Raw genomic sequence first — 10,620 nt, 5'->3', positions numbered from 1 at the left:
AAGGAGAGACATATTTATAAATTGCACTTTTTGCTATCCTGTGGGAGAAATTCTCCAGACAGCAAATGTTCTGAAACATATTGTCTAATATTTCACAGTATAAAGTTATTTCTGGTACGATACCATTTTAGTAATTCCCAGCACATATGCTGAAGCTTTGAAATCATTTTCATTTTGCTTGCTTGCTTGGTTGATTTCCAGGCTTTCCAGTGCTTCTAATGAAGCATTTGGGAGGCTTGTCTAACCCATGTAATGAAAGAGAACTTAAGCAGTTTTAAAGAAAGCACAATTAAAAGACACCAAATAATCTGACTCTCTACTATATGTTAATTATGTAAAAATTGTGTGGCAATTATGCATCTTAGTGAGAAGACATATTACTGAATGACATTGAACAGCAATTTAGATTCATATTTTTGAGAAAAGCAATCCTGCACAATTATGCTGCTGAAAAGGGGCGTTGGTCCTACCTGAGATGCACCTTCTCGTTGGGTGGAGACAGCAGCTAGGCCTGGGTTCTACTCGTCTGTTCAGACTGATGGACAGAGTCTGTCATTTAAGCTAAATCCCGCCCCTGTTGCTAAGGGCTTCCAGCTTTTGGCAGAGGAGGAAAAATAGACTCGGTGTGTGGATAAAAAGAAAAATAGTATTAGGGACCAGACTGACGAAGGGTGGGGCTGGCTGCTGTCTCCACCCAACGAGAAGGTGCGTCTCAGGTAGGACCAATGCCCCTTTTCCATTGTGGGTGGAGACAGCAGCCAGGCCTGGATCATACCAAAGTTCAATGTCCTGAAACCCGGGTGGGAACAGTCTGGTCAGAGGACCCCCCTTCCACATGTACTCTCTGTAACACTCTCCTCCCAAAGGCAGCCTCCGCAGAGGCATATTTATCTAACTTATAGTGATGAATAAAGGGAGAAGGGGAAGTCCAGGTAGCTGCCCTGCATATTTCCAGTAACGAAGCCTGCGTGGCCCAAGCCGTTGACGTCGCTGCGCTGCATGTAGAATGTGCAGTCAAGTTAGATGGCCTAGGCAAAGAGCGCAATTCGTAAGCCGTGGAGATTGTCTGTCGGAGCCAATGACCGATCGTAAAGGAAGTTACCTTGCTCCCTTGAAACAGGGAGAAAGGAGACAAACAAGGATTCTGTCTGCCGGATATCCGCCGGACGGATATCTGTTGTCTTGAGGTATATCCGAAAGGCTCTCCAGACATCCAGTGTCAGGTTTCGATGTGGTCTCAAACAAATTGCATTTCAAACAAATAGTCTTTGATAAAAATCTTTCATTTATTAAGCACAACAATCGATCTCCGACTCCGTTGCAGCCAACACTAACTTCCTGGCCGAAACCCTCCCTTTCCTTTCCCCACTCCTCTGCGTCTCATTGGCCATCTTCCAAGTCACTCTGCCCGTAATCTACTGCTTCAGCTCAAAGGAATTTCCCCCCTCCCATTCCATCTCCTAGGGGATAGCATCTCCAGGGAAAATAAGTAGGTGAAAAGTCAAACGTCCTCTTGCCAGATGCCCCATCTTCTCCTCCTTATGTCAGTACTGGAGTGAATGCAGCTTGAAGTGCTGACATCCAGCTTGTGCCACTGCCATTCCCGTGGATGAGATGGTCGAGGACAGAAATCCAGGAGAATAAGCTTCTGCAAACGGCGAAACGGAGTGTTAATTTTAGGTACAAAGGTAGGGTCTAGTCTTAGGACCACTCAGTCCGCATGAAAAACACACAAGTTGCTCCTCATAGACAGTGCTGCAATTTCCGAAATCCTCCGTGCAGATGTTATCGCCACTAGAAACGCCACTTTACAGGAAAGCAGCTGTAGGCTGGTAGACCGCAAAGACTCTTACAGGGCACCCGTAAGGGAGGTCAGAACCAGAGAGAGGTCCCACGTGGGGTACCTATGCAGCACCAGAGGACACAAGTTAGTTGCCCCCAGAGGAACCAACGTATCAGAGGCTCGTGAGATAAAGAAAGGAGAGACTCGTAAGTCAGGACCGACGAAATAGCTGCCACCTGCGTCCGAAGAGTATTGGGCGAGAGCGCTCTGTCCAGACCGTCCTGTAAAAACATCAGAACCTGTACAACTGAAGCCTGAAGGGCAGAAAACCCTTTGAGATCACACCAAGCACAAAGGGCCTGCCAAGTTGCCGAATAAATGCGGTCCATGGAAGGCTGCCTAGAGGCCTGGATCGTTCATATCACGGTGGCTGGGATATTGACCCGCTGCAGAGCGCTCCACTCAACTGCCAGGTGGTCATTTGCAGTCACTGGGGTTCCGGGTGCAACACCGCCCCCTGACTGAGACAATCTTGGCTGCATGGGATCCTCCAGGGAGGAGAGACCGACAAACTCACGAGGTCTTCAAACCATGCCCTCCTCGGCCAATGCGGTGCCAGAAAGATGACCTCCACCCGTTCTTGCAAGAGTTTTCAAATGACCCTCGGAATGAGGGGAATTGGGAATGTGTAAAGCAGGCCCAGAGGCCATGAGGAGCGCAGGGCATCCACTGCTTCTCCCTGTTGTGATGGGAACCGCGCATAAAACCGTGGGAGTTGAGTGTTGTGCGCGGTGGCGAACAGGTCGACCACAGGAGCACCAAAATAGGTCGCAAGGTCCTGGAAGATTCGAGGGTGCAGGTGCAATTTCGAGTGGTCAATCATTTGGCAACTCAGCCAATCTGCCTGGACATTTGAGTCTCCCGAGATGTGTTCCGCCTTTAAGGAGGAAAGATGACGTTCTACCCAGAGTCCCATTCTCTTGGCTTCCAACATCAGGGACATGGACCTGGTGCCTCCTTGACGATTTATGTGGGCCTTGGCTGAAACATTGTCTGTGAGCACCATGACATGGGCACCGGACACCAGATGATGGAACGCCCAAAGGGCTAGAAATATCGCTCGTAATTCCAGCCAGTTGATGTTGCAAGATGCTTCGTTGGCTGACCACTTGCCCTGCGCCACTTGAGACCCGCAGTGGGCTCCCCAGCCGAACTTGCTGGTGTCGGTAGAAACCACTAGCCATTGGGGTTCGAGGAATAGACAGCCCCTGGAAATGGCTGGAGACCGCCACCATCAAAGGGATGCAATCACCTCCCTGGGAATGGGAATCCTGGCTGACGATGTGCCACTGCCCGCCTTCTGCAATGGCAAAAGAAACCATTGGAGGTCCCTCAAATGTAATCAGGCCCAGGGAACTATAGAAATGGCCAAGACCATCTTGTCCAATAGTTGGGACAGAAACAAGGGAGATGCTTTCCTGTCCTTCTCAACCTTAGCCACAAGGGATTTCAGTACTTATCCTGGCGTTCCCGGGATAAATAAACCCTACCTTCTACAGAGTCGATAATTGCCCCCAAGTGAAGAATACAGGTCGAGGGGATTAGATGGCTTTTCTCCGTATTAATGGAGAAGCTGTGGGAGGCGAGGGTTTGAATGGTCAACTGGAGGTCCAAATGTGCCTGTTGAGGAGAACTAGATAAAATCAGAATGTCATCCAGGTAACACTGGAGACGAACTGAACGAACTCTGAGGGAAGCGACCAAGGCTGCTAAAATTTTGGTAAAACTACAGGGAGCAGAGGAAAGCCTGAAGGGCAAAGCCCTATATTGATAATGGGCCCCTGCATAACAAAAACGGAGAAATTTCCTATGGGCAGGAAGAATAGGCACATGAAGATAAGCTTCAGTGAGATCTATAGAACAGAGGAGATCACTCCTCCGAACGCCGTCTAATATAGTACACAAGGATTGCATTTTGAACCTGCGGTATACTACGTAGCGGTTCAAAAGCTTAAGGTCCAGAATAGGTCTTCACCCACCCGATGACTTGGGGACTAGAAACACACGTGAATAGAAACCCTGTCCAGCTTCACCATCAGGCACCCGTTGGATAGTCCGAATGTTGAGAAGATGCTTGATAGCCGACTCCATAAGGGATCGATGTTCGGTGTCATTAGAAAGTGGACAGCACAAAAAAGACAATGGGGGGTGGGGGTGGAAAGGAATTCAATAGCCAACCCTGATTTTATAGTGGCCTGGACCCAACAATCAGAAGTCATACGCTCCCAAACATTGGCGAAGAGACCCAATCTGCCGCCAATGGGAGGATCTGCAGCAGTACTAACAATGGAGACAGATTGAATGACCCCCTCCCCCTCGAAAAGGCAGTCTAGTCATGTAAGGCCTACCCCTTGCTAACCTATCCTGAAACCCCTTCTGCCTGGGGACAAAATTACCCGTACTACGAAATGAACCAGATCTACCCTCCAATGCTCGAAACTGGGGTCGAGAAGTATACGGTGAATAACGGGACTCTCCCCTACAGAAGACCATAGGCAAGATTTTCCATTTGTCATTGGTTTCCACCAGGAAGGATTCTAATGGGTCCCCAAACAATTTGTTTCCCATAAAGGAAACAGAGGCCAGACGGCACTTATGTCTAGCATCGGCCTGCCAGTGGTGGAGCCAAACTAGGCGACCGGCCACTATAGACGCCAGGGATTTAGAAGCAAAACGAGCAGCGTTCAAGGTAGCATCTGCCGAGAATTGCACCGCTGCTATGATTTTATTTATGTCATGCTTCAATCTTGTGTCCTTGGGGAAGAGTTTGTTCTGGAGTTGTCGTAACCACAGCAGAGTCGAATGGTTGAAAATTGAGGTGGTGGTCGCCGATCTAATGGCCCAGGCTGCTCCCTGATGAGCCCTCTGAAGGACCTGCTCTGACCGACGCTCCTCCGGATGAAGACCCTCCTCCGGATCTCCAGGAACCGATGCATTAGATAGTAATGTCGCAACAGGAGCATCGATAGTGGGCACTTGAAGCAGAGAAGTCAAGTCCTGTGATACGGTGAAATTCTTGCAGTCCATGGCTGAAGGCACTGGAGCAGACCCAGGCGAAGACCACAGTTTTCGTATGACATCCAGGAAGAGTGGCGAAGTGGGAATGGCAGTCACTGGCTTAGGCGGTTCGGCAAATAAAGGATTTAGCGATCCAGGAACAGCTGGAGGATCGGGCTGCGCACTGGTCCCGAGCTGTGCCGTATTCACCGCCTTAAACAGAAGAGATTTAAAGAGGGCCTGAGGAAAGAGGCCTGTGAACGCCGGTTGGTCCGGAGGGAGACCCTCATCCTCAGACAACTCTGGTTCTTGTGGGTCCACATCCTCAACGGCCGAAGGCCGGCTGATATAGGAAAGGGCCAGGGAATCAGACCCCGCAATCGACAAGGCAGCCTCATTGTCATCTCTCTCAGGAGACACAGATGGGTCCAAGTGGACAGCTTGGGCCGAAGCATTTCTATTGCTAGGAAAGAGATGTGCTGACAGGGATTGTTGTACCGCTGCTGCAATCGTTTATGGCCTGGATATCCTCAGGCCATAAACAGGTCTGCACTTGGTCCCGGGCCAGTCCGGCTTCCGCAGAAGCTCGAACCGGAGCAGAAGATGAAGAGGGAACTGGATCCACAGAGTATGCGGGAGCAAATGCCTTCGTAGTTCCTGTCGGCCCCGGAATGGGAGCCGTACCCCACAAGTCAGCTGTCTGGATGGTCAACGAGCAATCTTGCAGCGAAATCTGATCCGGAGTTGTTGGTGGATCAAGGTTCCTCCCACCTGGAGGCGTAGAGTCAGCATTGGGAGGCAGAGGATGATGGCCACTAGCCTTATCGCATAATTTCTGTAAAACCTTATCACTGCGCTTCTCAACCCGTGAAGAAGCTGAGGAGTGCTTGATGCCCTTACGATGAGAATGGGCCTCCTTGTTATCGGACCTGTTGGAAGGGTCCACTGTTTGAGCATGCTTAGAGAACAACTCTCCTTGGGAGGATGTTGTCTGCTCCTGTACAAAGGCCTTCCAACCATGCTTAGTTTTGGCCAGTGCCTTGGGCATGATAGGCCTTAGCGTGCGCTATTGCCAAGGGGAATAGAGGGTCCGTGAGATAAGGTTGCATTCAACAAAATGGCCACCAAAGCAATTTGCCTTCAGGCTCCAAAATGGCCACCAGCAGTCATCATACCAGCCACACTAGATCAATCCAAGGCTCCGCGAGAGAGCAAGGCAGGAAGGGCAATAAATATGCTCACAGGTCAGGGTGTCAAAGATAAGCCCCAGAAATCATGCAAATTGCCTCCAACCAACGAGGTGAGGCTTGCCAGTCGGCTTATAGAAATGCTGAAGTTGTTAGGAAAGCAGCCGACGATCCAATCGTTCGCAAGACAATCCGAATCTCAAGGGAGCCAGGGGCATAAAAAGCGCAGGCTGAAGCTTGGAGGCCTGAAGAAAGGCTCTAACTTGCTGCTCCGATTGTGAGGGAATCCAAAATGGCGGCCGGAGCTAGCCCCAATGACGGGAGCACGAAACTACACCAAAACGCCCCGGGCAGTAGAAATGGGGCCAAGAGCAGGAGAACCAGGTCTCTTAGCCTGCAATGCAACGTTGGACGCCTCGACCAAAATCGTTTGAACTGCCGACAAGCGGCAAGCGAAAGGGGAGCGCGAGGCTCCACAAGACGGCAAGCGATTCCAAAACAATAGAAAATGGCCACCCGACAGTTTCCCCAGGAGCATGAAGCTCCACAGTTACGAAGCCTTTACAGAAGCGCAAAGCCTCTCTGGCCAAGCCAGCTGCTCATGCCCCCACCCCATGGGAGCGCAAGGCTCCACCAAGCCTCGTTACTGACCAGTTCACAGGGAAATCCTCTACAGGGGCAACGAGGCGAAACTGTCCTCAGCGATCCCAGCTAGGCAGCTGATGAGGTCATGTATGCCAGCAATTGTCCAAATTAGAGTTAGAGTGGTCTAAGGAAGTCCAAAGTCAAACCGAAGAAATATCCAAGTAAAAGTACCAAACAGGTGAAAGGCAGCTAGAGACACAGTTCCACACAACTGTCCAGTCTGATGGACTGAGTCAAAAGCTGGAAGCCCCTAGCAACAGGGGCGGATTTAGCTTAAATGACAGACTCAGTCCATCTGAACAGACGAGTAGAACCCAGGCCTGGCTGCTCTCTCCACCCACAATGGAGAATGGATAATTTTGCTGCCAAATTTTGTCTTAGATCCCTGTGTTGCCCTTAGAGCACATCTTGTCCTCTCCTGACATAGTGGGTATATGGAAACCCATGCACGCAGCAGGAATTCTTACCAGTACTATAATATAAAAATGCTTCATGATCACTAATAGAGACTTCTTCTGGTTGAAGAAGAGCCAAAGGACAATTGACTCTACAGTGCAAGTGTACAGAGTGGACCTTCCTGTCTCGCCTCACTGCTATTATTACTTTATTCCCATGGTTATAATGTGATTTTCAAACAGCTTTAATTTCTTTTCTTCCATTGCTTCCTTACCAACATTCTTTTCCTCTCTCATTCTTTCAGTAAAACATACATTTTATAATAGTTTACTATGTGACAATGATTGGATTAATTCCTGTAAGATTTGAATATATTTTTTCAGTCTTCTTGTATGATTTGCATGAAATGCAACCCTTAAAGTCAATTAAAACAGTTAATACAGAAACATCTCCCATCTAAACCAGGAAAAGGGTGCCCTCATTGCTGGCCTCACTACACGTGCAAAAGAGCCCTGGTCACCTTTTGTAGCCCCTCAAACACAGTCTGCCTTCACCTAAATCAAATGTGTGGTCATCCAAAGGTTGTCAATTGCCTCTCTGCTAAATTAGAAAAAAAATACTTGTATATTTTTTGTCAAAACTGAATACTCCTGATGGGTGAGGAAAATGGAAAGATAAGGAAATGATTCATAACATGCACTTCAAGGATGTCAAAATGATGGCATGCGTGTCATTTTGATGCCATTGGACAAAGGATGAGAATATTGGGTTTGTGTTAATTTGTATTAGATTGCATTGTGACACAATTATATCATTGTGTCATTTGAGTTAAAGTATGATACATATGGCATCTTTTCCCTGGCAATACAGATGCAGTATGTAGTAGCATGTAGGCTAATCTAACAAATAACAAATGGTTTGTTTAGTTTTGTCTTAGCTTTTGAAAAGCTGAAATAACTTTTCTGACAGATCTTTTAGAAACTAAGAACTATGCTTTTCTTCTTCGGTGATCAGCATGCTGTGTTTTTTTTTTCCAATTTCAGATTGTTTTTATTTGTATGATTTGACTTGTAAAATACCTAAAGATGGATAATCTATTCTTAATGGTACTGAAACACTGGAAATAATATAAATATATAGCTGTAAGATGTTATTTGGTATTTATTTTGAAAAGAGAATAAAGCAGACAGAATTTAGTCAAGTACAGTAATTGATTTATTTTGTTCTTTAAAATGTGACTTAAGCTCATTATAGTGAAATCTAGGTAGTTTCTTTTCTTGATGTCAGTGCCAGTGCTTTGGGACAAGAAGAATCCCAAAATGTCAGAGGGAATTGTACCCTCTGAATGAGCCAGAACACAGAGGAAAATATTGTGTCAAATATTTTAGGGAACTTGGCAAGCAAAGTTGGAAACACAACTGTGAAAAATATGCCTACAGAATTATACAGTTAGAATCAAAATTGTCTACATTACTTTATGGTAGAACTTGGGAGAAGAACACTATTGTTTTTGTCTGAATTCCTTAAAAAAACTTACATTACTAATCTACAGTACCAGGTAACGTTGTATCTGAGCATTATTGTGATCTTCATAAGGGAAGTGTGGAAGTTTTATGTTTATAGCATATCTCAGGATTTATTTTATGTTTGGGTAGTTGAGGATAGGTGGGGTCAGTTTTACTCATCCTGGTGACATCTAGATGATTAGACTACAATTTCCATGAATTCCAGCCAGCGCATTGTGATATGTTCCTCTAATTCTTTCACAGCTTTTCCATGTTTATTGGGAAGGTCATCTCTAATTTATAGCTGAGCATGCCTTACTTAAAAAATACAGTTTATTTGTATAAATCTGGGGTCCCCACGGATGAAATTATATTCCTTTGGTGAGTTAGGAGCCAGACACATTTTTCCTATGTTTGAGACTATGGTTGGTTTGTTTGCTCGTTTTTCCCTTGGCAGCTGTTCGGCTGCACAAGGCTGAAATCCATCTGCATTAAGCAGCAAATTGGGTGTTTAATCCTCACTTGTTGTCACCATAAGCAGCTAGGATTGGAAGGCCATATCTGAAACAGTCATGTCTGCAATCTGCTAGAGGGTACCTAATTTCTAAATCCTTCACAGCCGCTTTTCCATTGGTGTTCCTTTTGCAGCTTGCCAGCTGAGTGGCTGCTGCTGGAAATCTTAAGAGCAGAGTCAGGTGCAGGGTTTCCTTAGCATTTCTGCATGCACAGTTTGATACCTGATGAGAATCGAGGCTTCCTCTGAGAAGCAAACCAACTATTGAATCCTGATGGGGAATGGCAGCTGCCATCCAGTCAGTTACTGTTTTTATTTCAAAGAATTCTGATATTTAATCTCAAACCCTTTTCTAGCTGTTATTATTTTTTTATGTTCTGCAAGGATGATATCCCATGGCTATGTAGCATGAAGAACTGCTGCAGTGTCCTGCCTGTCTGCCTTGAAATTACTTTTTTCCAGTTGATTCTATAGTCTGATGGAAAATAAATCTGTCCAGTAGAACATTAAAATAGCAGAACCTTAGAGAAAGGTTACATCCCATCACCTCGGATCATTGTGGCACCTACATTATATACCAACAATTGAATCTGGCAAGAACTTCAAAGGAGCCAAACTTCTTTTCTGAGATGGGAAGGAGTTTAAATTCAACCAGCCTACTATTAACTCAACTAACATTTTATTTTTGATTTTTGTGCAATTGTGCAAGTCTTATTATTTATAAAAGACAACAACATTAGTCAAAGAATATGCTTGGAATCAAGAGGATAAAATTGAAATAGAACATTGTATTAAAATGCTGTTTAATTATTGTTTAAGAAAACAATCATCCACTGAATTGCATTTTATTTTCTGTTCCAGAAATGGAATACAGATTTTTTTTTCTTCCCTACTTCTACAACAGCTGTGAGTTACCCAGTAAAAATTGGAGAATTGCCAATGGGACTTCATTGGAAATATTTCCTTATAGGCAGCAGCTGAGATTGAAAAAATGGACAAGTAGAAATACAGACATAAATAAAATCATATATTTGAATTCCTAAATTTAGATTTCCCCTCACTGGTGCACCTATGATTATTTTGGATGGAGGGAAAATTAAAAAAGGAATCTTTTCTTATCTCTTTGATTTATTGACTATCTAGACATATAAGTGTCTAGATGAATTCCCATAGTCAATCAAACTGAAAGAAATACTTTATGAAATAATAAGGTTTTAACAATTTTCTGAAATAACAAAGAGAGAAGGTGCCATTTCGGCATCCAGGGAAAGCATTTTCCAAGTTAACCTCACTCATCCAGACTGACCAAATTGATATGGCTTATTGAGAGTTCTTCCCTCTGTCTGAGACTTAGACAAAATTAATTGTGGCAAAGCATATATGGCATATCTCTTGATACAGGAGCAAAAGCAACATAATAGGAATTATATCTTTACTGTAACCTGGTCCATAATTATGTATTTTGCACATTATATTAATTGGTGTTAGTTAATCGAATATAATAATAGAGTTGGAAGGGACCATTTCAGACAA

Source organism: Pituophis catenifer, unplaced genomic scaffold (assembly GCF_029215685.1).
Source record: "Pituophis catenifer annectens isolate HBS135680 unplaced genomic scaffold, rPitCat1.0.hap2 SCAF_3, whole genome shotgun sequence".
Taxonomy (NCBI): domain Eukaryota; kingdom Metazoa; phylum Chordata; class Lepidosauria; order Squamata; family Colubridae; genus Pituophis; species Pituophis catenifer.
Note: the sequence above shows the minus strand (reverse complement) of the source record.